The following is a 23,428-nucleotide window of genomic DNA, read 5'->3' as shown; positions in this document are numbered from 1 at the left end:
TTTAAACGACTTCATGGCATAGGAAAAATTATCCACAGGGATATGATTTTTAGTAAGAGGTGCATTTATAAAACAGTTTTATATGTGTTTATATTGGCTGATTTGCCACAAATTTTAACTGTAGGCAGAGCTAGCAGACATCTATTCCTGCTTGGGAATAAATATCCTTATTGTGCAATTACTCCGGCAGTTCTTTATTCATTTAAAACTCTGTCAAAGGCAAATCCCTAATTTCTGACACAACCAACATCTCTGAGGATCACCTGCATGTGAGAAGAGATGTTATGCCAAATCCTCTGGATTTTGAAAAATGTCATTTCATTTCCCTCAGATTTAAATCCAGGTTGTGTAAATAATACGATTTAAACAGTGTGGGCTCTAGGGAAGAAACATCAGAAGGAACCTTTCTTCTAACACAAGCCTGTATTTCAATTAAAGGTATTCTGATAATTCCCGAGATAACACTAAAACTTACAGTGCCCCCCAAAATGATTTACAAAACCTCCACCAGACTGTTTTAAAATATATAATTGTCACTTCTTTATTAAAAAAAAACAACAAAAACAACCAAACATAGCTACCTTGAGGCCTACCTAGATCTTCTTATTAGTCTTTAGAAAGTCTTCACACATAAACAAAGGAGCACAAACGTAGAGTTTCTATTTTGCTTTATTCCCACCTGGAGGGAAGGAATAAATTGATTCAGCTCTAGATAAAGAAAAATAACACTAATGGATAGTCAAAGCAGCTTTTAAGAGTGATATTGCTAAAGAACACATATTACAGAATAGGGAAGGAGTGAAGGGGTCAGAAGTACATGGGAAGGACATGGAGCTGTTAGAGCAGAGAATAACTTGAAGATGATTGGAGCACCTCTACCTTGGGGATAGGCTGAGAAAGTTGGGGTTGTTAATGCTGGAGAATGGAAAGTGCTGGGGAGATGTTCTAGCAGCATTCCAGTATTTGGATGAAGCTACAGGAGAGGTAGAGAAGGGCTCTTGAAAAAGGCATGGAGTGAGTAGATGAGAGGTAATGGCTTCAAACTGGAATTCAGTGGAGATGAGACATTAGGGAGGAATCCTTCCTCATGAGGGTGGCAAGACACTGGAGCAGGTTACCTAGAGCAGTTGTGGAGGTTCCAAGGCAGAAAGTTTTGAAAGCCAGGTTGGTCCTTGAGCAAGCTGGTGTCTAGTAGAAGGTTTGAAACTAGATGATCTTGAAGGTCCTCTGCCATCCAAATAATTTTGTGAATCTATGAAAATACGCAGAGACACAGACAGACATAAGGGAGACAATGACTAGGAACAAAGCTGCTTGGTCACACTTTCAGACTACCAAGACACTGCAGGAAAAACAGAAGCATGCAGATGATAAAGATGTAAATCTGAGGGTCCAGGCTGTCGCAAATGCTTGTTGAAGCTGCACAAATTGATGGTGGAATGTGCAGAGGAAGAGGATCAAAGGAAGATTAGAGAGAAAAGAGCTCTGAACAACTTGGCCTGGTGAAAAGTGTCCATGTCAATGCCAAACAAGTTGGAAGCAGATGATCTTTAAGGTCCCTTCCCACCCAAACGATTCTATGATTCTTGAGCCAGCAGTGTGCCCAGGTGGCCAAGAAGGCCAATGGCATCCTGGCCTGCATTAGGAATAGTGTGGCCAGCAAGAGCAGGAAAGTCATTGTGCCGCTGTACTCTGCATTGGTTAGGCCACACCTTGAGTACTGTGCCCCTCAGTTTAAGAAGGACATCGAGACGCTTGAACGTGTCCAGAGAAGGGCAACAAGGCTGGTGAGAGGCCTTGAGCACAAGCCCTATGAGGAGAGGCTGAGGGAGCTGGGATTGTTTAGCCTGGAGAAGGGGAGGCTCAGGGATGACCTCATTGCCCTCTACAACTACCTGAAAGGCGGTTGTAGCCAGGAAGGGGTTGGTCTCTTCTCCCAGGCAACCAGCACCAGAACAAGGGGACACAGTCTCAAGCTGTGCCAGGGGAGGTTTAGACTCGAGGTAAGGAGAAAGTTCTTCACTGAGTGAATCGTTCATCATTGGAATGGGCTGCCCAGGGAGGTGGTGGAGTCACCATCCCTGGAGGTGTTCAAAAGGAGATTGGATGTGGCACTTGGTGCCATGGTCTAGTCATGAGGTCTGTGGAGACAGGTTGGACTTGATGATCCTCGAGGTCTCTTCCAACCTTAGTTATACTGTGATACTGTGATACTGTGATACTGTATGAATCTATAACAAGGGTTAGTCTCTTGCAAACTGTTCAGTCTGACTGAGCCTAGTGACTGATCAACACAGTCTGTTCTGTCTCCTTACTATTTCTTTACTTGTTTCTTTGCCCAATCTCGCCCTCTATCCCAATGTTTTTTGAAGACCTATCATTTACATTTTAGAAAATATTCCAGCATATGTTAATTGCAAGGCATTAAAGAACTTCTCAAAACCTAGAATTTGGACCACAGAGGGTTATCCTTTTAAACAGAATGTCTGTTAGGTCAGGTAATATATCAATCAGTTCTTGTCATTTATAATTAGCAGTTATATATAGCTTCTATGAAATTAAACACATCCCTGCTGTTTATAGGAATATTGTAGCAGGGGGAAAAAAGCTCACTTGGCATCAGTGAAGAAAATTCATCCCACGAGTTATGAAGTACCCAGGGAGAGCTTTGCTGTTTTCCTATTATGTTCCATTTGAGCTCTATAAAACTTATACAATGTAAAACATAAAATCCTGTATTATTTATGAATTCTATTGTTTTACCACTTAGAGTCAAGAAGTACATAGGTGAAACTCTGTTTCCTAGCCTACTCTGTGTCTAATGTTGTTTATGCATTTTATATTCTTTTTCTGACTGAGTTTATTATTTCATGGTATAGGAGAGCAAAGCTCCCTGGAAACCACTGCCCACTTGACTGAAACAGCTACTTGAAACCACAGGTTTATTGACATTGTATATGAACAACTGAAATATGAAATACTCCATCCACATCTGTAATAAACAGCCTGGCTTCTCTTCTTGGGCCTTAAACAATGGCACAAGAGTTTCATTAAAACTTCATGGTTTCACAGTGACACAGCATTGAGAATATAATAGGATAGTTGAACCTAAGCCAACGGAGTCTCACTGAAGCCATGAAGGTTGTTGGTTTATAAACAAGGCAAAAAATATATATATGACAAAGTCCTCTGGAACCATGTGGTTTTATCAGTAAGAGCAGAATGGGAGTTTTGAATTTCTCATCCATGGTTCCATTTTGTGCTGTGTGTTTCTCCTTTTCAGCTGGCAATCACACAGATTCCATTTCTCTTTTCCTTTGCAATTGCCACTTCATGATGGGTGCAAAGAGTGCATCATCAGTTCAAATAAACCAGAAGTTAGTGGTGGGGTCGCCGTCGTTGGGGGTGTTCGGGGAGAGGCTTGACAGGATGCTTGGTTGCATGGTTTAGTTGATTAGGTGGTGTTGGATGATAGGTTGGACACGATGATCTTGAAGGTCTCTTCCAACCTGGTTTATTCTATTCTATTCTATTCTATTCTATTTCAGTGGCTTTGGGGTTTTTTTCTACTAATATATATTTTTGTCTTTTATACCATATATTTACATAGAATAAACCAGGTTGGAAGAGACCTTCAAGATCATCGCGTCCAACATTTCTCTTAATTCCTATGCCTTTTGTGGTTTTCTGTTGTTGATTTTTCCTTTGTTTTAATTTCTTCCCCACTCAGGCAGCTAGAAAGAAAATAGAGAAGTATGTGCAACCACGTATGTCATAGGCTGTATCTCAGCTGCTGAAATCTAGAGCATTCTCAAGCTTTGGGGCTTCCATGGCCTTACACCAATGATTGACCAAAGCCTGCAAGCACAGAAGTCCGCTTTATTGCTGCAGATGGGAAATAAAAACACAGGAGTTGCCAAAATGTCTTTACATGTTTTGTAAGGGAACCAAAATCCTGTGACTGTGTAGGAAGTAAAATGTCCTCCTAGGCCACACCAGTTTTGGTAAACCTTCAGCCTTTAAGGGTCTACAGATTAAGACTGACTTCTTGACTGGAAGTCTTCTCAAAGACTAGAACAGGTTCCCCAGGGAGGTGGCTGAATCCCCATTCCTGGAGGTGTTTCAAAGGGGCAGAGATGTGTTGTCCTGGGACATGGTTTAGCATCAGACTTGATAGAGTTAGATAGTGGTTGGACTCAATGAACCTAAAGGTCTTTTCCAACAAAAATGATTCTGCTTTAGAGTGTAAAGGATTGGGAAGGGATTCACTAGTGCATAGGATATGCCAAAATTCAATATGCTAAAGGTCTATACAGGTGAGAGTGACTATTTTTCATGTGGTGTGTCTGTTTGTTTTGAAAAGGAGAGGATTTTATGTGTGAATTAAAATAAACAACAAAACTTATCTGAATGAATGATGCAGGTTCAGAAAAGCTTTCCTGTTAAATGGGGAGGACAAGAAAGGCAACAGATAAAAAAAGGAAATCTTGGGCTAATCAAATAAATTTCATCAATTTTGTGGATGAATAATTAAACAAATCAAATTAAGAAAATGAGTTGCCTTGATGTTTGAAGGCTCCCTAGTGTAATATTTTCAGATTTAAAATAATTGATTATAAACCAAAGAAGAATATTCATTGGAATTTCTCTAAGAGATGATGAAAATTTAACACTGTGTTGCAAAGCTCAGAGATCCAAATGAGGTAATACAGGCTTAGGGCATTTGAAAGAATAGGTTTCATCATTAAGGTTTTGAGTTTTGAAGAATTTCAGAGACAAACAAAATCACATATTTTTTTTCTTCTTTTACTGTACAATTGTTGCTCTCTTCCTTCCAGCCACACACCCTTTTACTGCTGTTCAGCTCTCATATTTACTGTCTCTCAAATGTGCATATGGCAAAGTCTCTCCATCCCAGCAGAAACTGAGAAAGATGACCCCAAAAAAATCCTGGAAAGCCTTTTATTTTTCTTTTATTTTTCCCACAAAATACAGTTAAGCATTTTGCCCAAACAGTTTTAAAATTAAGATAGAATAGAATAGAATAGAATAGAATAGAATAGAATAGAATAGGATAGGATAGGATAGGATAGGATAGGATAGGATAGGATAGGATAGGATAGGATAGGATAGGATAGGATAGGATAGACCAGACCAGGTTGGAAGAGACCGTCAAGATCATTGTGTCCAACCCATCATCCAACACCATTTAATCAACTAAACCATGGCACCAAGCACCCCATCAAGTCTCTTCCTAAACACCTCCAATGATGGTGACTCCACCAGCTCCCTGGGCAGCCCATGCCAATGGGCAATCACTCTTTCTATGAAGAACTTCTTCCTAACATCCAGTCTAAACCTCCCCTGGAGCAGTTTGAGACTGTGTCCTCTTGTTCAGGTGCTGCTTTCCTGGGAGAAGAGACCAGCCACCACCTGGCTACAACCTCCCTTCAGGTAGTCATAGAGAGCAATAAGGTCTCCCCTGAGCCTCCTCTTCTCCAGGCTATGCAACCCCAGCTCCCTCAGCCTCTTTTCATAGGGCTTGTGTTCCAAACCCCTCACCAGCCTTGTTGCCCTTCTCTGGACATGTTCCAGCAAGTCAACATCTTTCCTAAATTGAAGGGCCCAGAAGAGGACACATGAAACTTAACTTCCAATATGCTTGTCTCCAGTGGATAAAAAGTTTTTGTCATAAAAATAAACGGATTCACTAACTTTGGACAGAATTTCAAAGGTTCACAGGTTCAAAGATGACTCAATACTTGCAAGATCTGAATAGCAACCTGAGCGCAGATCTTTGCATAGATAGAATGGAATGGAATGGAACGGAACGGAATAGACCATATTGGAAGAGACCTTCAAGATCATCATGTCCAACCCATCATCCAACACCATCTAATCAACTAAACCATGGCACCAAACACCCCATCAAGTCTTCTCCTAAACACGTCCAATGAGGGTGACTCCACCACCTCCCTGGGCAGACCATTCCAATGGGCAATCACTCTCTTTGTGAAGAATTTCTTCCTAACATCCAGTGTGAACCTCCGCTGGCACAGCTTGAGACTGTGTCCTCTTGTTCAGGTGCTGGTTGCCTGGGAGAAGAGACCATCCCCCACCTGTCTACAACCTCCCTTCAGGTATTGCATCTCAGCACCTTACTTGGAATGCCTGACATAGCTGTCTGCATGTTTTCTGAGATGAGAAAAAAAGAAAGAGATGAAAGGAAATCCAGTCTAACATCAAAATGTGATCTAGTAAAAAAAAGAAAGGAAAACTGGTCTCTTCTTCCTAACATCAAGTAATAGAAAGAGAGGAAACGGCCTGAAATTATGCCATGGGAGGTTTAGGTTGGTTATTAGGGAAAAAAATCAAATTCTTTATTAAAAGAGTGATCAGGCATTGGAACAGGCTGCCCAGGGAGGTAGTGGAATCATCATCCCTGGAGGTGTTCAAGAAATGTGTAGACATAGCACTTCAGGACATGGATTAATGGCCATGATGCCTTTACATTGGCAGCTGGACTTGACAGTCTTAGAGGTCTTTTTAAACCATGACTCTATGATTCTGTGAAAGAAAACACAATTTCACTTCTTGTAAATCTTAAAATGGGCTAATTTCATATCCTACATGTCTGTGCTTTTAGTGTTCTATTCAAAAGGCAGATTTTTCCATTGTTCCACCTGTCAAATCATTTTGATGGTCCCGGGTAAGTGACACTCAGAACATATTTTAGGATTCCTGGATTCAACTTAGAATTATTTTGTTGTTGTTGTTGTTTAATCAATCTGACAGTTCAACAATTCTCATAGAAAGTAAGGTTTCATAACACATAATTTGGACAAAAAAATTGCTCTTATGAAACTTTTGCTTATTCTTCTATTATGAAACTTCTGCTTATTCTTAGTGTTACAACATTTTTGCTATCTTGCCAATACCTCAATATTTCATATAAACATTTATGCATTGCCAGGTATTTCAATAATGCAATTTCACTTGCTAGAACTAGAAAATTAAATAAGCAGTTGCATTGTTGTCAAAAATACAATAAAAACATCTGAACTCACAGGAAAAAGTATTTTTTTCAAAAGAAAGAAATCTCTGTGTCCATAGGAACTTTTCTGTACAACTGTCACAGTGAATAGACGAGTGAAGGGTAAACAAACCCTTTCTGTGGGTTGCACAGAATGAACAGTAGGCTGAACTGATGAGGGAAGGTTTACACGACATATAAGACAATGCAAAGGAGGAGAAACTCAAAGCACAAGGCAAAGTATGTGAACTCAGTGCAAACTGCAAGCTATGACCTTGGGGAATAATGACTGAGCCACTCCACATCACTTACTGAAGGAAATTAAATCCTACTTGAAATTGAAAACATGCAAGAATATGAAACTGAACAAACCCATGATGATGGAAAGAGTGATGAAAAGTTTCTTGACCTGGAAAATTGTCATAGTGATATATAGCTTGCTTAGAACAACCACCAAAAAGAAGGACTAAGTTTTGTATAAAATCATGACTGTTAGACCAGTATATTTACATTTCCTTAATTTATACAACCCATTACAGCGATACTATTAATCCTTCTTTGTTCATTTTGTCTTTTATTCCACATGTGCTGCCTGAGAACCTACGTCTCCTCAGTCAACCTTCCCAGACAGAAAAGATACATATGCCTAAAAGGAAAGAGCTGGCAATCTCTGATATTAACCTTGTTCTTCACTTAGTCCTCTTATTTTCCATCCTCGTTTCCTCTGCTTTTCACTCTGTTCCATACCACTCTGTGAACAAAAGACCTGACACATCTAGAAGTCAGCAAATAGATTTATTTCTTTATTGGTTTGTACTTCCCATCACTAGATAAAACTTAAAACTAATTTGGTAAATTTATTTTTTTTTCCTGTATGCTAGAAGAAGGATTTCCCCCTGCATGAAAAAGAGAAGAAAAGGCACTTGTCAGCCACATAACGCTGAATATTACACAGTTTTGTATGTTAAAAACATATTGCAAGCTTGAGAAATGAGCTAACAGGAACCTCATGAAATTCAACACCAGAAAACCTAAGCCCCACACCTAAGGAGGAGTCCCAGGCACCAGAATATGCTGGGGGCCATGCAGCTGGAGAGCAGCCCTGCAGAATAAGATCTGGGCGTCCTGGTGAATGCCAAGTTGAATACAAAGCAGTAATTGCCCTTGGCTAATGGTGTCCTGGGCTGCAATTAGGCAGAGTGCTGCCAGCAAGTCAAGGGAAGTGATCTTTCTCTCTACTCCAGCCCTTTTCTGGGCTCCACCATACAATAGTGATCAGAACATATTGGACAGAGACCAGCAAAGAGCCAATAAAATGATGATGGGATTGCAGCATCTCTACTACGAGGAAAACCTGAGGGAGACAGGATTGCTGAGTCTAAAGATGAGAAAGCTCAGGGGAGTCTTATCAATGTGTGAAGACAGAGACAGGCTGTTTTCAGTGGTACCTAGTGACAGGACAAGAGGCAAAGGGCACAAACTGAAACACAGGAGCTTCCATCTGATATCAGGAAACACACTTTTTATTCCAAGTCTGTCCAAGCACTGGGTCAAGGTTTTGGCCTGGGCTGGCCATTAAAAGAGTGACAGATGCTCTCTGTTAACACATCTTCTTTCCCAAAGGGAAGAAAAAGGGAATAAGAGAGAAAGAGACTGATGGGTTGGGAAGAAAAACTAAAACTACCTTCATGAAAATAATAACATGAAATATTATACATATACATAAAGCATAATAAAAATTAAACAAACACAAATGGATACAACCCACTGTGGAACCCACCCTCTTATGGTGATTAGTCACTATCACCACTGATGTTGTGGAAGAAGACCCAGACTGGGCTCAGCCACAGATGGGAATCAGATTCAGGAGACAGATTCTGTCACTGAGTTCAGGAACTCATGGACTGGGATAAAGGGTACGATGAATGGAATCCTCCTCATACATTAGTGACTGAAAAAGAGACTTAACCCTGGTGACCCTCAGCTTTACACCAAAGATACCATCCATGGGATGAAATCCCTCACTGGTCACTTGAGGGTCACCTGAACAGTCCACTCATCTCCACAGGTGCAGCCTTTTCATCTGCAGCCCAGTATGGCACCCAAGATGGAGCAGTGTCCTTGCTCTGCACACCAATTTCAAGTTTTCCTATCACAGTTTACTTTTTTCTCTTTGACAGCCAGCTGAAGCATGAAACTTGCAGAACAGACTCCTCCAGCCTCAGCTGAGAAAGAACAATTGTTTCTTTTGCCATTGCTATCTCTGTCAGCCTTGTCTTAGGGATGGCATTCAGAGAGATTCAGGTAAATAATCACCAACAGTTTGGCCTGCTGTAAAAGCTCAGCTCAAAGGCAAGCTAGGCCATTGCTGAGATCCTGTGATTTCATGTTGATCCAGTGCTGATGAAATTTACTACTAATGAATAAGAATTATTGGGGCACATTAGAGAGGATAGCAAGTTTATTTAAAATCTGGTTTTTTGAGATCTACATCCTCAATGAAAAAGAGCTATGGACTGAGAAGAGACTTGCAGAGTGTATATATATATATATATATATATAATTTATAAATCATCAAATCCAGGCAAATCTAAAATGTGGGTCTTGGGTTTAAGAGCTTCTAATATTAGCATGGTATATTAACATAGATAAGGCTATGTTCTAAAGCTAACTCAAAGGCAGTGCCCTGGGCCAAAACATCCCCACATAGTTTGTTTAGTACTGTTTCTGTAAGTACATTCCACTAACTGATGGAAGATTAACTCTGTACTTGCCAAACATTCCAAATCCCACAAGTTGTAGATACCCAAGATTAATTCTGTCCCTCCACAGAAAGATGGATGAGCAATGAAAAAGAGCAAATAGTGAGAAAATTGCACCAAACATTCATTTTTGCCCATTTCCATATTTGCAAAACATTGCTTAAGATTATACAATGATTAACATTTCAGCTGAGAGTTCAACCTTGTTTTGTCTGTTTTCCATCATGACAACCAAGATGAGTGATACAGGTTGCTATAGGTACCACTTCATCACAGACCTTCTTTCACAGTGGTCAATTTGTTTAGCTGTTAACACTGTTAGTTTTACTTTTACAACAGGTTAGATGCAAAACTGTACCTACCTAATACTTAAGTTTTTGTTGTGTTAATCACTTGGGAATGATTAATGAGGAGAATTTGACGTGTATTTCATGCGTATCCCCAGTGGTGAAAGATGTGGCATGAATTTGGTGTTTCTTGATGTATTTAGATAGGAGTCGTAGCAAGAAACATAAAAGATCATGCAGATCTTCCTGTTATGTAAGACTTGGCAACTTGCAGAGTCCAGTATACCAAGTTTCCTTCCTCTTTGCTCAAAAACAACCTCAGAAAGATAGATGGATTTCTTTAATCATTAGTATAATTAGCAGAAGACACTTCTCAGTGCGCTAGGTACTTTTCACAGCTGTATTCACATGTGCAGCTGTACATACATTAATATATCATAGAATCATAGAACAGTTTGGGTTGGAAGGGACCTTCAATATCCTCTAGTTCCAACCTCACTGATACGGGCAGGGACATCCTCTAATATACCATCTTGCTCAAGGCCCCATCCAAATTGGCTTTGAACACTTGCAGGGCTGGAGCCTTCACATATTCTCTGGGCAGCTTGTTCCAGTGCCTCATTATGCCCATAAGTGCACATGTGAAAATGTAGGCAAGCTTACATATTTATTTCTTTTTTGTACTTCAATATATTTGTGCAATAATGCACAAAAATTTGAGGGTATGGTCTGTAACTACACTTCTGTGCAATCTGTGTTCTAAATCAAACAAATAATTTAAGATGCAATATATTGTCCAATAATGGAATAATTGAGATATGCCACTTAAGGCAAAACCATGCCAAAATAAAAACAGAGTAAGTTCTAGATCCCTTCATTCAGCTGATGAAACCTTCACTTTTCATTACTTCGGCTTCTGCATGTTAAAAATACCGTTGTATTTATGGTGCATATTTATTTTCATTTTATTAGCTTCTGCATGTTAAAATAGCATGGTGTTTATGGTACATATTTAATTTATTCCTTGTCTTGCTCCAGGCATCTTTGCAAGATAAAATTAGTATCATTTTCTTTCCGTGTCAGGGTAAGCTTTCTTTTTTTTTTGAGTTCTTGGTTGATATTTGAAATATAATAACATGAATATTATTTCCTTATTGGAAGAAAAGTATCATTACTGCTAATTACAGCAATAACATATACTCACATTTTTCCTGAGGAATACACACAGTGTAAGTTTCGTGTGAACTGAACCTATTGTATTCGGCCCTGTAAGTGCTTTGGAGGGTGTCAATCAAAAGTGTTCTTCCTACCTACATCAGTCTGATTTGTGCATAAATACTGTAGCCTCTTTCTCCATATTCTTCCACTTACAATATCTTCAACTATCAAAAGTCGTGTTGAGTGACAGAAAAATCACTTTGTCATTGAATGACCACGCTGGTGTTAGCTTGATGGTTGGGCTCGGTGATCTTAGAGGGCTTTCCAACTGAAAAAATTCTATGCTTCTATGATTCTACTCTAGTTTTTTCTCCAACATACATTTTAGCCAACCTATTCCCACTTTCAAAAGGAGAAGATGCATGTAAACCATCTCTGGCATAGTTTTGAATAAAAGATGGGAGCTTCAGGCCATGGAGAAAGGAGTCTATCCCTAATGCCTAATTATTAGCTTGATGAGATAGCTCCCGGTACACCCAGAAGCATATGAATGTTTAATGCTGTTATGAATAACAATATGAATAAAAGGATATTGTATAAGCATAAGAAGCATGCACCTTCATATCTAGCATGAATAACAAATTATATATGATTCACAAATTAATTTGTGTAAATTATACGAATCTGGATGCACGCAACATGACTCTGAAGATTAAAATTCCTGAAGTTATTTTTAACAACTGAGACAACCAACCTCACACAATAAAATCTGGGTAAATTTAATGCAGCAGATGAAGATAAGAGAAGACACTATATCATCACAGCAGGTTCCATAGAGAAGAACAAGGGGGATGGAATATGAATTAAAAAGTCGGGGTTCTGCTTCCTGAGTTATGACACGATTACAGGTACAAAACCCTACAGCATAAATCATGCTGAATGCCAGTAAATGTATCAAGCATCAAGGTATTTATGCAGTTTCAGTCAAAATCAGTAAGACAGCATTTAAAAGATTATCTTCAGTGTGTGAAACTCTATTGCAGTCCTCTCTTGGACTGGGCAGAACTGGTTCATACCCTTAGACATAGTTTAAACAGGTGTTTGAATATCTGCATCTGAAAACATTAAGCCTAAGTTGCCTGTCCTTCCCCAGATGATCAAGAACACTTCTTTCCCCTCATAAATAATACTAATTATAGAATCATAGAATCCGTCAGGGTTGGAAGGGACCTCAAGGATCATCTAGTTCCAACCCCCCTGCCATGGGCAGGGACACCTCACACTAGATCAGGTTGCTCAGAGCCACATCCAGCTTGGCCTTAAAAACCTGCAGGGATGGAGTTTCTACCACCCCTCTGGGCAACCTGTTCCAGTGTCTCACCACCTTCATGGTGAGTGGTGAAGAACTTCTTCATAACATCCAATCTGAATGTACCCACTTCTAGTTTTGTTCCAGTCCCTCCAGTCCTATCATTACAGATAGAATGATCAGAATGCAGAATCAACCAGGTTGGAAAAGAACTTTGAGATCATCAAGTCCAACCCATCACCCAACACCATCTGATGAACTAAACCATGACATTAAGTGCCTCATCCAGTTTCTTTTTAAACAATTCCAGTGATGGTGACTCCACCACCTCCCTGGGCAGCACATTCCAATGGCCAATCACTCTTTCTGTGAAGAATTTCTTCCTAACATCCAGCCTAAACCTCCTCTGACACAGCTTGAGACTCTGTCCTCTTGTTCTATCTCAGGTTGCCTGGGGGAAGAGACCAATCCCCACCCGCTTACAACCTCCCTTCAGGTAGTTGTAGACAGCAATAAGGTCTCCCCTGAGCCTCCTCTTCTCCAGGCTAAACAACCCCAGCTCCCTCAGCCTCTCCTCATAAATCAGATTACTCAGAGCCCCATTCAGTTTGTTTACCAGAACAGCAGAACGATATGATTGAGAGCAAATAAAGCCTTTCTGAGAAGCTGTATTCTAATCTAAAAATTCTACCTATACAGGGAAGAAACACCACACTGAATACAATAACAACATCACCTTATCTTTTGTTATGGCTCCACAATATGGCACCTTGCATTAATATTCTACTGGGCAGCACATCATGGTCCTCCTCTTCCTACTACTACTATTTTTCTCCCTGATAATCAGTGGCAAAGCTCCTATAAGGCATCAGAACTGAAACATGTTCCCTAACACATTTATTCAAGCACATTTCCTGATTATGACTGAAGAATCCCTTCCTGTTTTGACTGTAACACCAATTCTCCACCTGTCCTGCACAGCCTCTCCAGTGATACACTCAGCTTTAGTGATATTCCCAGGAGCTAAGTATTCGTTAGGCTAGCCCCAGTAACTAAGGAGAATGACTCCTGATTTAGCTAATAGATGAATATTTGCTGGCTAACCTTGAAATCACTCTTAGTTCATGTTTAGTTAAAATAAAATGCAAATAGAAGTATATATTTACAGCATCCAAACTAAGCACTGCAGTTAATATCTTCATAAAATAGATGGGGGAAGACGTGAAAAGCCACCACTGAAGATTAAAGTTCTCCTTATCTTTCTCCCAGACATTCCCATTTTAAATAATTTCTAGATATCACTGCATGTCTCAGACTGCAGCATACAAAATATATACATCTGCCTGGTGGAACAGCCAGGCTGCACTCTGCAGTCCTCTAATTCCGGACAGATTTAATCTTTTCCCCTCAAAATTAGTACATTTCAGTAGGCAATTTTCATTCTAGGAAGTGTCACATCACTTTCTGGAGACATAAATAACTTCCAGAGATCAGAATCATACCCTGTATTTGATTGATGCCTTGCTTCAATGAAAAGGAAAACTCTTACTTGCTTTTGCAGACTCTATGTGTTCCAAAGAAAATGACCTCTTTCTTGAACCTACAGTTACAGTAAAGTTGTTATTATGATGTATCTCCGTAACTATCCTTATTTCATATTATTATCACAGGCTCACAGGATGCTAGGGGCTGGAAGAGACCTCTGAAGATCATCGAGTTCAAACCCCCTGCCAGAGCAGGACCATAAAATCTAACACAGGTCACACAGCAACACATCCAGATGGGTCTTGAAAGTCTCCAGAGAAGGAGACTCCACAACCCCTCTGGGCAGCCTGTTCCAGTGCTCTGTGATCCTCACAGTGAAGAAGTTCCTCCTCGTGTTGAGGGGGAACCTCCTGTGCTGTAATTTATACCCATTACCCCTTGTCCTATCACAGGACCATAACAAAAAGAGTGCAGGTTAAACTGCAACAAACATCTACTTGTTCTGTAACACAGAAAATATACTTCTAAAAACTTGTTTTCAGCCATGTGATCATAAATATCGAGCCTTTTATTTCCTCAGACTTGTCCAATACTTTCTGTACAACATCCTACATTGTTGAAAGAACCTTGTATCAGTCACATTTCATAATCAGAAACCCAGTGGCTGAAGTAGCATAGGAGAAGCATAGAAGCAACCAGGTTGGAAATGACCTCAGAGATCATTAAGTTCAACCTCTTACCTAAGACCTAACACCTCCTGGCAACTAAACCATGACTTCAAGTGCCATATCCAAGAGGATATCCTCCCAACCTGTGGGATCAGAGGGCATGGAATGGTAGGACAAGGGGCAATGGATTTGGGCTGGGAGAGGGGAGATTGAGACTGGAGATGAGGAAGGAATTCTTTCCAGTGAGGGTGGGGAGGCACTGGCACAGGTTGCCCAGGGGAGGCTGTGGCTGCTTCCTCCCTGGAGCAGATTGATTTTGAGAAAATATCATGAGTAGATTCAATCCAACCCCAAAGTTTCTCTTCAAAATTCCTTGGGTCTCCTTGTGAACTAAGTTAAAGCTGTCAGAGTATTAAAAAAAAAAATAAAATTAAAGTAATTCATTTTATGATATAGAAATACCCTGCATAAAGCACAACATAAGAATAAAAAATGCCTTTCTGTAATGCAAAATAACGTGGAAAAGCATGTTTAACTTTGAGCGCTGTGCTTCAGAAAAGGTGAGCACTAATTAGAGAAAGTTCAGAAGACAGCAGTAATAGTGATAAGCAATCTAGGAAAAAAAAAATCCCCACAAGAAAAGACTGAATTAATTGAGTTTCCTTTATTTAGAATAGAGGAAACTTGAAGAGATCAGAAATAACCATGTTCATATACGCTAAAGGTTGTCACAAAAAGGAAGGTTCTCTGTTTCTATGGGGAACAGAACACAAAGAAATAAGCTCATCTTTAGGAGAAAAGAAATGAGCCGTAAGGCAGGGTAAGCAATGGCATTGGAGTGACTGGATTCTGCTAAAAACAAGACAAGCATCTGCCAGTTTCAGCTGCTATATTTAAGGAACACCAAACTGGGGTAGACAAACTTCTGAAGTGTCTCCATGAATTATTTCCTATTTGTTTATGATTCTGGAGGCAATCACGCCCTCTGCTTTACCAAGATTTAATTCGCAAGGCTTATAAATACATTAATGTATATGTATTCAAAGTACTTAGCAGAAGATTCCAAAGTCTCTAAGAAAAATTAGATCAATTAATAAATAACATAATAAAATTAAACATTTAAATGGGTTTAATAGTAACTAAAAATCCCTAATACATTTTAGAAAATGTGAGTAATCACTGTGTGAGGAAAGAAAGCAAATAGTGATTTATAATTTGGGCCTAGTTTATTTATTGTCCTTTAAGTATAGCTTCCTGGAGACAAGAATGGCTCATTCCCAGTAGAAGAATATCAAACAAACATAGCAGAAAATGGGCATGGATGAATATGGAGCTCCTGACTGAGCTCAAACATAAAAAGTAAATATATAGATGATAGAAGCAGGGACAGGATAAATGCAAAGTATACAAAGACATTGTCCACTTACGTAGAGATGGTGTGAGGAAGGCTGGATTTGATGCTAGCATAGGAGGTGAAAGGCAACATGAAAGGTTCATTGTCAAGAAAAGGAAGCTTAGGGGCTTAGTGGGACCTGGTGACAAAGTTTGTGAATAAGGTCTCTTTTCTAAAAGACCTTATTCTTTGATTCTATGACTCAAAAGTTCTGATTATATTCATTAAAGAAGATTTGAAGTCCCAGAGTTCAGTCAGAACACTACTGTAAAAGAAAATGTGCAGATACCATTAAAACAGACAGAAAACTAATATCTGAATTTACAAAAAACCAAAATGTGGCAATAGATGTCCATATTAGAAAAATATAGGATAACTTTCCATAGTATAAGAAAATTTTATGTACAATCATAGAAAAATACAGATTTAATTCTAGACCTATTCTAACACAACTTCCTCCTCAGATAAAGCCTAACCTCGATGTTAAAGCAGGTTGGTGTGAGGGCTTTTTATAGTCAAGTTTTGGAAAGCACCAAAGATGAACACCCTACAGCCTTTCTGAGACACCTGTTCCAGGGCATACTAATTTCCATAGTGAAGAATTTTTGCCTCATAGCTACTTGGAATTTTCTTTGCTGCAAATTGTTGTCATTGTCCATTTGCTGTGTGCCTCTGAGGACAGTCTGGCTGCATCTTAGAATCATAGAACTCTTGAGGTTTAAAGAGAATTTTGAGATCATCAAGTCCAGCCTGTAGATCATCAAGTCCAATCTCTTTTTATGTCCCTTTAGATAGTCAAGATTACAGTTAGTTAGCTCTTACCTCCTTAGTGCTTCCTTCTGTAGCATCAACACAAATTCCATCTTCTCCAGCCTTTCTGCATTGTAAAATTCATCCTCCTAACTATGTTAGTGATCCTCCATTCGACTTGCTGCAGTTTGTTGTTTTATCTCTCATAATAAAAGGACCAAAACAAAGCACAGTATTCCCAGCTGTAATGTCACAGACATTGAATAGACATGAAAGACCTGTTTCCTTAACCCTGTTGCCTAGAGATTGGCAAATCTTCATCACCACAACGGAGAACTGATGCTTCATAGAATCATAGAATGGTTGGGATTGGAAAAGATCATTGACTCCAATCATCAGCCTAAGACCACCGTGGTCATTAAGTCATGTCCCAAAATGCTGTGTCCACACTTTTCTGGAACACCTCCACCACCTCCCTGGTCAATCTATTCCAATGCCTGACCACTCTTTCAGTAAAGAAACTTTTGCTAATATCCAGTCTAAGTCTCCCCTGGCACAGTTTCAGGGCATTTCCTCTCATTCTGTCACTTGATACGTATGCAACTTGCTGTCACCCAGAACCCCTAGGCCTTTTTTTTCTGCCTGCAGATATGTTCTGTAGCCAGTTGTCGCCAGCATATGTGCATACAGGAGGGTTTTTAGTTTGCTGATCTCAGAGGCATGTGATATATTCTTTCCTGACTGAATTCAGAATGCTTGGATCTCACCCAGTATCATGAAAGCCAAGACGACAGGAAAAAACCTTAGGCAAAAATGGTATCAAATGTAGTGAAATAAGTAACACATCCTGAATGTTTATCATTAAATGACTAAACTTTGTTTACACCAAAATGAGAATTCAGGATTTTGTTTCAAGTTCAAAGCGCTCACATGGCTCATACAGATACTTCTTTTTTTCTACAGGATTGTTAAGACTCAGGAGCATCTGCAAGCTGGTTAAATTGCACCAGCATTTTTCTCAATTAGCAGATTAAATCATATTAAAGTTGCTGGCAAACTGCCTTCATAATATTTTTGCTATCTTGGCTTTTTCCCTTTCCTTCTGTAAATGGGTTTTGGTGTGAAGCTATATTGTTATGAGCCAGCACAGTAGTTCCCTCAGTCCTCAGATGCAGACATATGTTGGCACTTATCCATCTCTAATTTTGTCAGAGTACTTCACTTTCTCTCACAGTGTTCTTCCTGGCACACGTCTTTGCCAGCAACTGACTGAAAAAAACAACTGGAAGGGAAAATAGAAAAAAAAATGATCAAAAAAAAGAAAAAAAGAAAAAAGAAGGAGGGGGGGAACAAAACAAAACCAGCCAACAAAGAAAAACCCAACCAACAACAAACTTTCAGGGACAATCCCTTTCAGCAGCACCATTTGACTATGATCCTTGCCAGAGACTGTCTCTTCTGCCTGCCGATAAGTACATGGGAAACCTGTTGGGTTTGTTGCTGGTGCCATCAATTTCAGGGCCCCAGTTGTGTTTTAAAGAACAGCCATTCAAGCCAGTCCTTTGTATTAAGCCAGTTAGAAGAAGCAGCACTGCTGCACTCAAAATGATATGCAAAGCTGGAATGAAAAGCAGTATTTGAGATGGTGCAGAGGTGTTTTTTTTAAAAAATCACAATTACAGGTTCAGGGAATTTAAAAATCACATTTACAGTAAAATATCTACTTTAAAAAGACCCAAATATACTGTCCAACAAAAATAGTATTCACAAGTTTCTGTCAAAGACTGAATTACTAGAGCATCCTAAAGCCCGGCTCTGTCTTCTCTGCTCTCTCCCATTAGGCACTTCACTGACAAGATTCCCCCAAGGCCCTTATCTTCTCTACCCTCAAAAACCTCCATCTCTCTCAGCTTCTCTTTGCATGGCAAACACTCCAACATCATCAGCTACATAGCCCTTCAGTAAGCTCATTCCACATCTCTCTCATACTGGGAAACCCGCATTTGAAGACAGCCCTCCAGGTGGGTCTCACCAATGTTGCTGACAATGCTCTGCCTAATACACCCTAGGACACCACACTCACCATGAGGGTGGTGAGGCACTGAAACAGGTTGTCCAGAGAAGTTGTGGAAGTTTCAAGCCTGGAAGTGTTGAAAGCCACCTTAGATGGGCCTTTGTGCAATATGTTATAGAAGGAGACATCCCTGCCTAAGGCAGAGGGTAGAACTAGATGATCTTGAAGGTCCTTTCCAATCCAAACCATTCTATGATTTTATGACGACACTTCTGGGCACCTGTGCCAAGGGTACACTGTGCGCTCAGGTTATATTTGTCTACCATGGTTTCCAGAGCTTCTCTGCAAAGCTCCTTTCCACATAGTTACCCCCAGTCCACCATGGTGCATCTTTCTATTCCTCACCTGAATTATTTTAATTTTCTTCTGCTTCACTGAGAAGTGACTAATATTCCTTTGCATTTACATTTCTTTTCATTTTTATTAGACACCTCTACAATGTCTGATAACTTTGAAACATTCACCTAAAGGCACTGACAGCTGTTTGAACTGTGGGTCTTGTATATGCCAAGAGGGTTTTTTTTAAACAGTTATACTGGAGCATCAGTACTTGGATATACATGACATTTGAGGCATATTTCATGCTAATGTAAATAGTCTACACAATCTGAAGGAAAAAATAAAGTAAAATCAAACCCAGCTAAACTGATTGCGGCTGGTGAGAGGGATTAGAATTTAGTGTCCTGTAAAAGCTCTAATTTCTCATCATGAGCTCCTACAAAAACACATTTTACTGACCTTTGGTTATCAAACTAAAATCATCCTATTTACACCTCTGAGAGAATCTCATGGGACTAGAAGAGAATGTCTCTCCACAGTGTGGACTTGAATTTAATTTTATACATTGCATTATATTTTTTAGTGCAAATTACAGTATCTCAAGTATTTCTTTTGGAAAATACTTTAAGTCAGCCTCCTACATGTTTCTTCAAATGTAGTTGCCTCTTTCTTTATATTAACAGCCTTTCAGCTTATTTTAGTAGCCCCCATCCTCTTCAGCAAAGAATTTGACAAACACTACCTATAAAAAAATAATCTTATTTTGTCACAACTCTAAAAATGTTCTAGTACTGGGATAGGACTTTCCTGTTACACCAATGGAAGGGTTTGACAAAAAAATTGGACAGCTGAATGAAGGTATTTGGCCTCAAGGAAGTCACAAATACAACCAGCCTGCATATTAGCAAGTATTTCAAATCACTACTTAAGGTGTGAGATTTTCTAGCCCTGAGCTTTCCATTAGAGCTGAAGGAAGAATTCAGTATTGTTCACACCTTAGTACAAATTAGTTAAATGACCCATTAAAATACCTACTGGGGATCTTCCTCATTTACTACTGTGTTGGAGGTTTGGGGTTTGGGTTGGGGTTTGTTTTTTTAAGGAAGTTACATCATAGAACAGAATCATAGAATTGCTTTTGTTAGAAAAGAGCTTTAAAATCATTGAGTCCAATCATTATCCTAGTCTGCCAAGTCTGGTGCTAATCCATGACCCTCAGCACCACATCTGGGTCATTTTCAAATACCTTCAAGAGTGAGGAATCAACCACCTCCCTGAGGAACCCATTCCAGTCTTTGAGAACTCTTAATCATAGAATCATAGAATCAACAAGTTTGGTAAAGACCTCAAAGATCATCAAGTCCAACCTGTTACCCAGCACCTCATGACTACTAAACCATGGCTTCCAGTGACACGTCCAATCCCTTTTTGAACACCTCCAGGGACAGGGACTCCACCACCTTCCTGGGCAGCCCATTCCAACAGCAAACTCTTTCTGTGAAGAACTTTCTCCTCACCTCGAGCCTAAACTTCCCCTCACACAGCTTGAGATTGTGTCCTCTTGTTCTGGTGCTGGTTGCCTGGGAGAAGAGACCAACCCCCACCTGGCTACAACGTCCCATCAGGTAGCTGTAGAGAGCAATAAGGTCTCCCCTGAGCCTCCTCTTCTGCAGGCTAAACAATCCCAGCTCCCTTAGCCTCTTCTCATATGGCTTGTGCTTGAGGCCTCTCACCAGCCTTGTTGCCCTTCTCTGGGCACGTTCAAGAGTCTCGGTGTCCTTCTTTATATATTGCTGGTCCAGGCTTGGTCCTCTTGCAAACTTTGGAAAGACTTCAGGTTTCTATTTCGCATTTAGAGTTAGTGGAAATACAGTGTAGATTGTGCCTAGAGTTTCATTTTCTTTTACGATAGCACTTTTGAGCTAAGAGTTTTGGACACTAACTTCTCAGTAGATATGAAAAAACCTTAATTAATTCCGAAACGCTGAAGATATCATATGTAGCAAAAGTCTTCAGAAGCATGTAATTTATAATGTTCCCAGACAGTTCCTCTCAGTGGGTGTTTTATTACTTTCATATGTATTTTATCCAAACCTTGTTGATTACAGATCAGAATCCTGGAGCATTTCAAGATACAGTTACTTTGAGTGTCTCTTTTCTCTCAGGAGGATTATTATCTTATAATAAACATGCCTCTTGCAGTCCTCTTCTTACTAATACAAGAGGGTTTTTTCCATATAAAAGTAAACTGCTGTCTTCATTGAAAACTGCCAGCTAGGGTTAGGATATTTCATGAGAGAGACCTTGTCAAAGATTAATTTAAAGCTTTAATGCAGAAATCTAGGGTACCCACAATGCTTTTGGAGCCTGGGCACTTTTGTTTTCTATATTAAGGGTTCAGTCTGGAGCTGAACAACAATATCTTTGTTTATTTTTTTCCTAACAAGAAAAGATTTTGAGTTGACGTCGGCACAGTACATCAGTCTAACCTCAAAAGTCTTTCTATTAAATTCATAGCGCACAGCTTTAGAATATTTATGTGCTGTCTTAAAAAGTAATTTAATAAGGGGAAATGGAGGATCACCCTATGTACATCTACATTCCTTCCTGGCTATCAATATGCTTCTTTTTTTTTTCTTCAGAAAATGTCTTGAAACATATTTAATATAAAACTCCACTTTGCAGTGAGTAAATAATGCAAGCAAAGTTAATCTATTTTGCTGCTTTTCCTCTCCTTTTTTTCCTTTTGAATGCTGAATCAGTTCTTCAAAGTCAACAGAGTGATTTCCCTATCTCAACATTTGTGCTTTTTTTTTTTTTTTTGTAATGTCCTGGTTTGAAAAGAATTTGAGATGTTTCCTCTAATATCCAAATTAAATCTCCCCTAATGCAACTTGAGTCCACTTCTTTTCCTTGTTACTAGGGAGAACAGACCAACACCCACCTCACTCCAACCTCCTTTCAGGGAGCTGTAGAGAGCAATGAGGTCTTCCTTCAGCCTTCATTTCTCCAGAATAAACAACCCCAGTTCCCTCAGCTGGTCTTCACCAGACCTGTTCTCCAGACCATTCACCAGCTTTGTTGTGCTTCTCTAGACATACTCCAGAACTTCCATTCCTTTCTTAGAGTGAGGGACCCAAATCTGAACCCAGGACTCAAGGTGTGGCCAGACCAGTGCTGAGCTGAGCAGGAAGATCCCTTTGGTAGTCCTGATGGTCTCACTCTTTCTGATCCAGGCCAGGATACTGGTGGCCTTCTTGGCCACATGGGCACACACTGGCTCACATTCAAATGGCTGCTGATCAACACCCCCAGGTCTTTCTCTGCTGGGCCCTTCCCAGCCACTTTGTCCCAAGCCTGGAACATTCATGGGGTTGTAGTGACCCAAGTGCTGGATCTGGCATTCAACCTTATTGAATATCATGCAGCTGGCCTCAGTCCATCAATCCACCTTCTCCAGATCCCTCTGTAGATTCCTACCCTCAAGCAGGTCAACACTCACTCCATACTTAGTGTCATCTGCAGACTCACTGAGGGTGCCTCAGTCCCCCCCATCCAGATCATTGATAAAGATATTAAAGGGAGCTGGCCCCAGCACTGAGCCCTGGGGAACACTGGTATATTTTTAAATATAATCTCTTGTACTTTATGCTTTCAAATACTCCAGGGAATTTGTGGCAATTACAACATTCACACAACAAATATAACTGCAGATGTTCAGTGAGTGCACTTGCCATGCTGTCCTAGGTTTGCTATTTGGCCAATTATAACCACACCACAGCTTAGATTTGCTTCCAAAATGCAGTTATGTGTCTGCTATATATAAAGTAATGGCACACACACACACACAAAATAGTTTTATGTGAAGTTTGTGTCATCTTAAATCAGTGTAATTCTAACATACTTAAAGAAGCATTATTTCAATTTAATCTTACTTTGCATATGGTACTTTGAGATTGCTAATTCTTAAGCTTTCTTCATAGAATAATTCATAAAAGATCCCTCATTTCCTGGGACACATAAAATTGGATTATTTTTTTTTTCCCATTTGATATTTGTCATAGATTTCCTTTTCAAATAATTGAACTCCAGCTTGTGCCCAAATGCAGTTAGGTTATTTTAGAGCCATCCATGTTCTTTCAAATCCTTTTAAACTATCTGAAAGAACGTTGCAAAGTAATCAGACTTAACACTGCAGCTAAGTCACCAACCAGCCCCCCAAAGTAGAAT

This window comes from Dryobates pubescens, chromosome 1 (assembly GCF_014839835.1).
Source record: "Dryobates pubescens isolate bDryPub1 chromosome 1, bDryPub1.pri, whole genome shotgun sequence".
NCBI classification, from domain to species: domain Eukaryota; kingdom Metazoa; phylum Chordata; class Aves; order Piciformes; family Picidae; genus Dryobates; species Dryobates pubescens.
Note: the sequence above shows the minus strand (reverse complement) of the source record.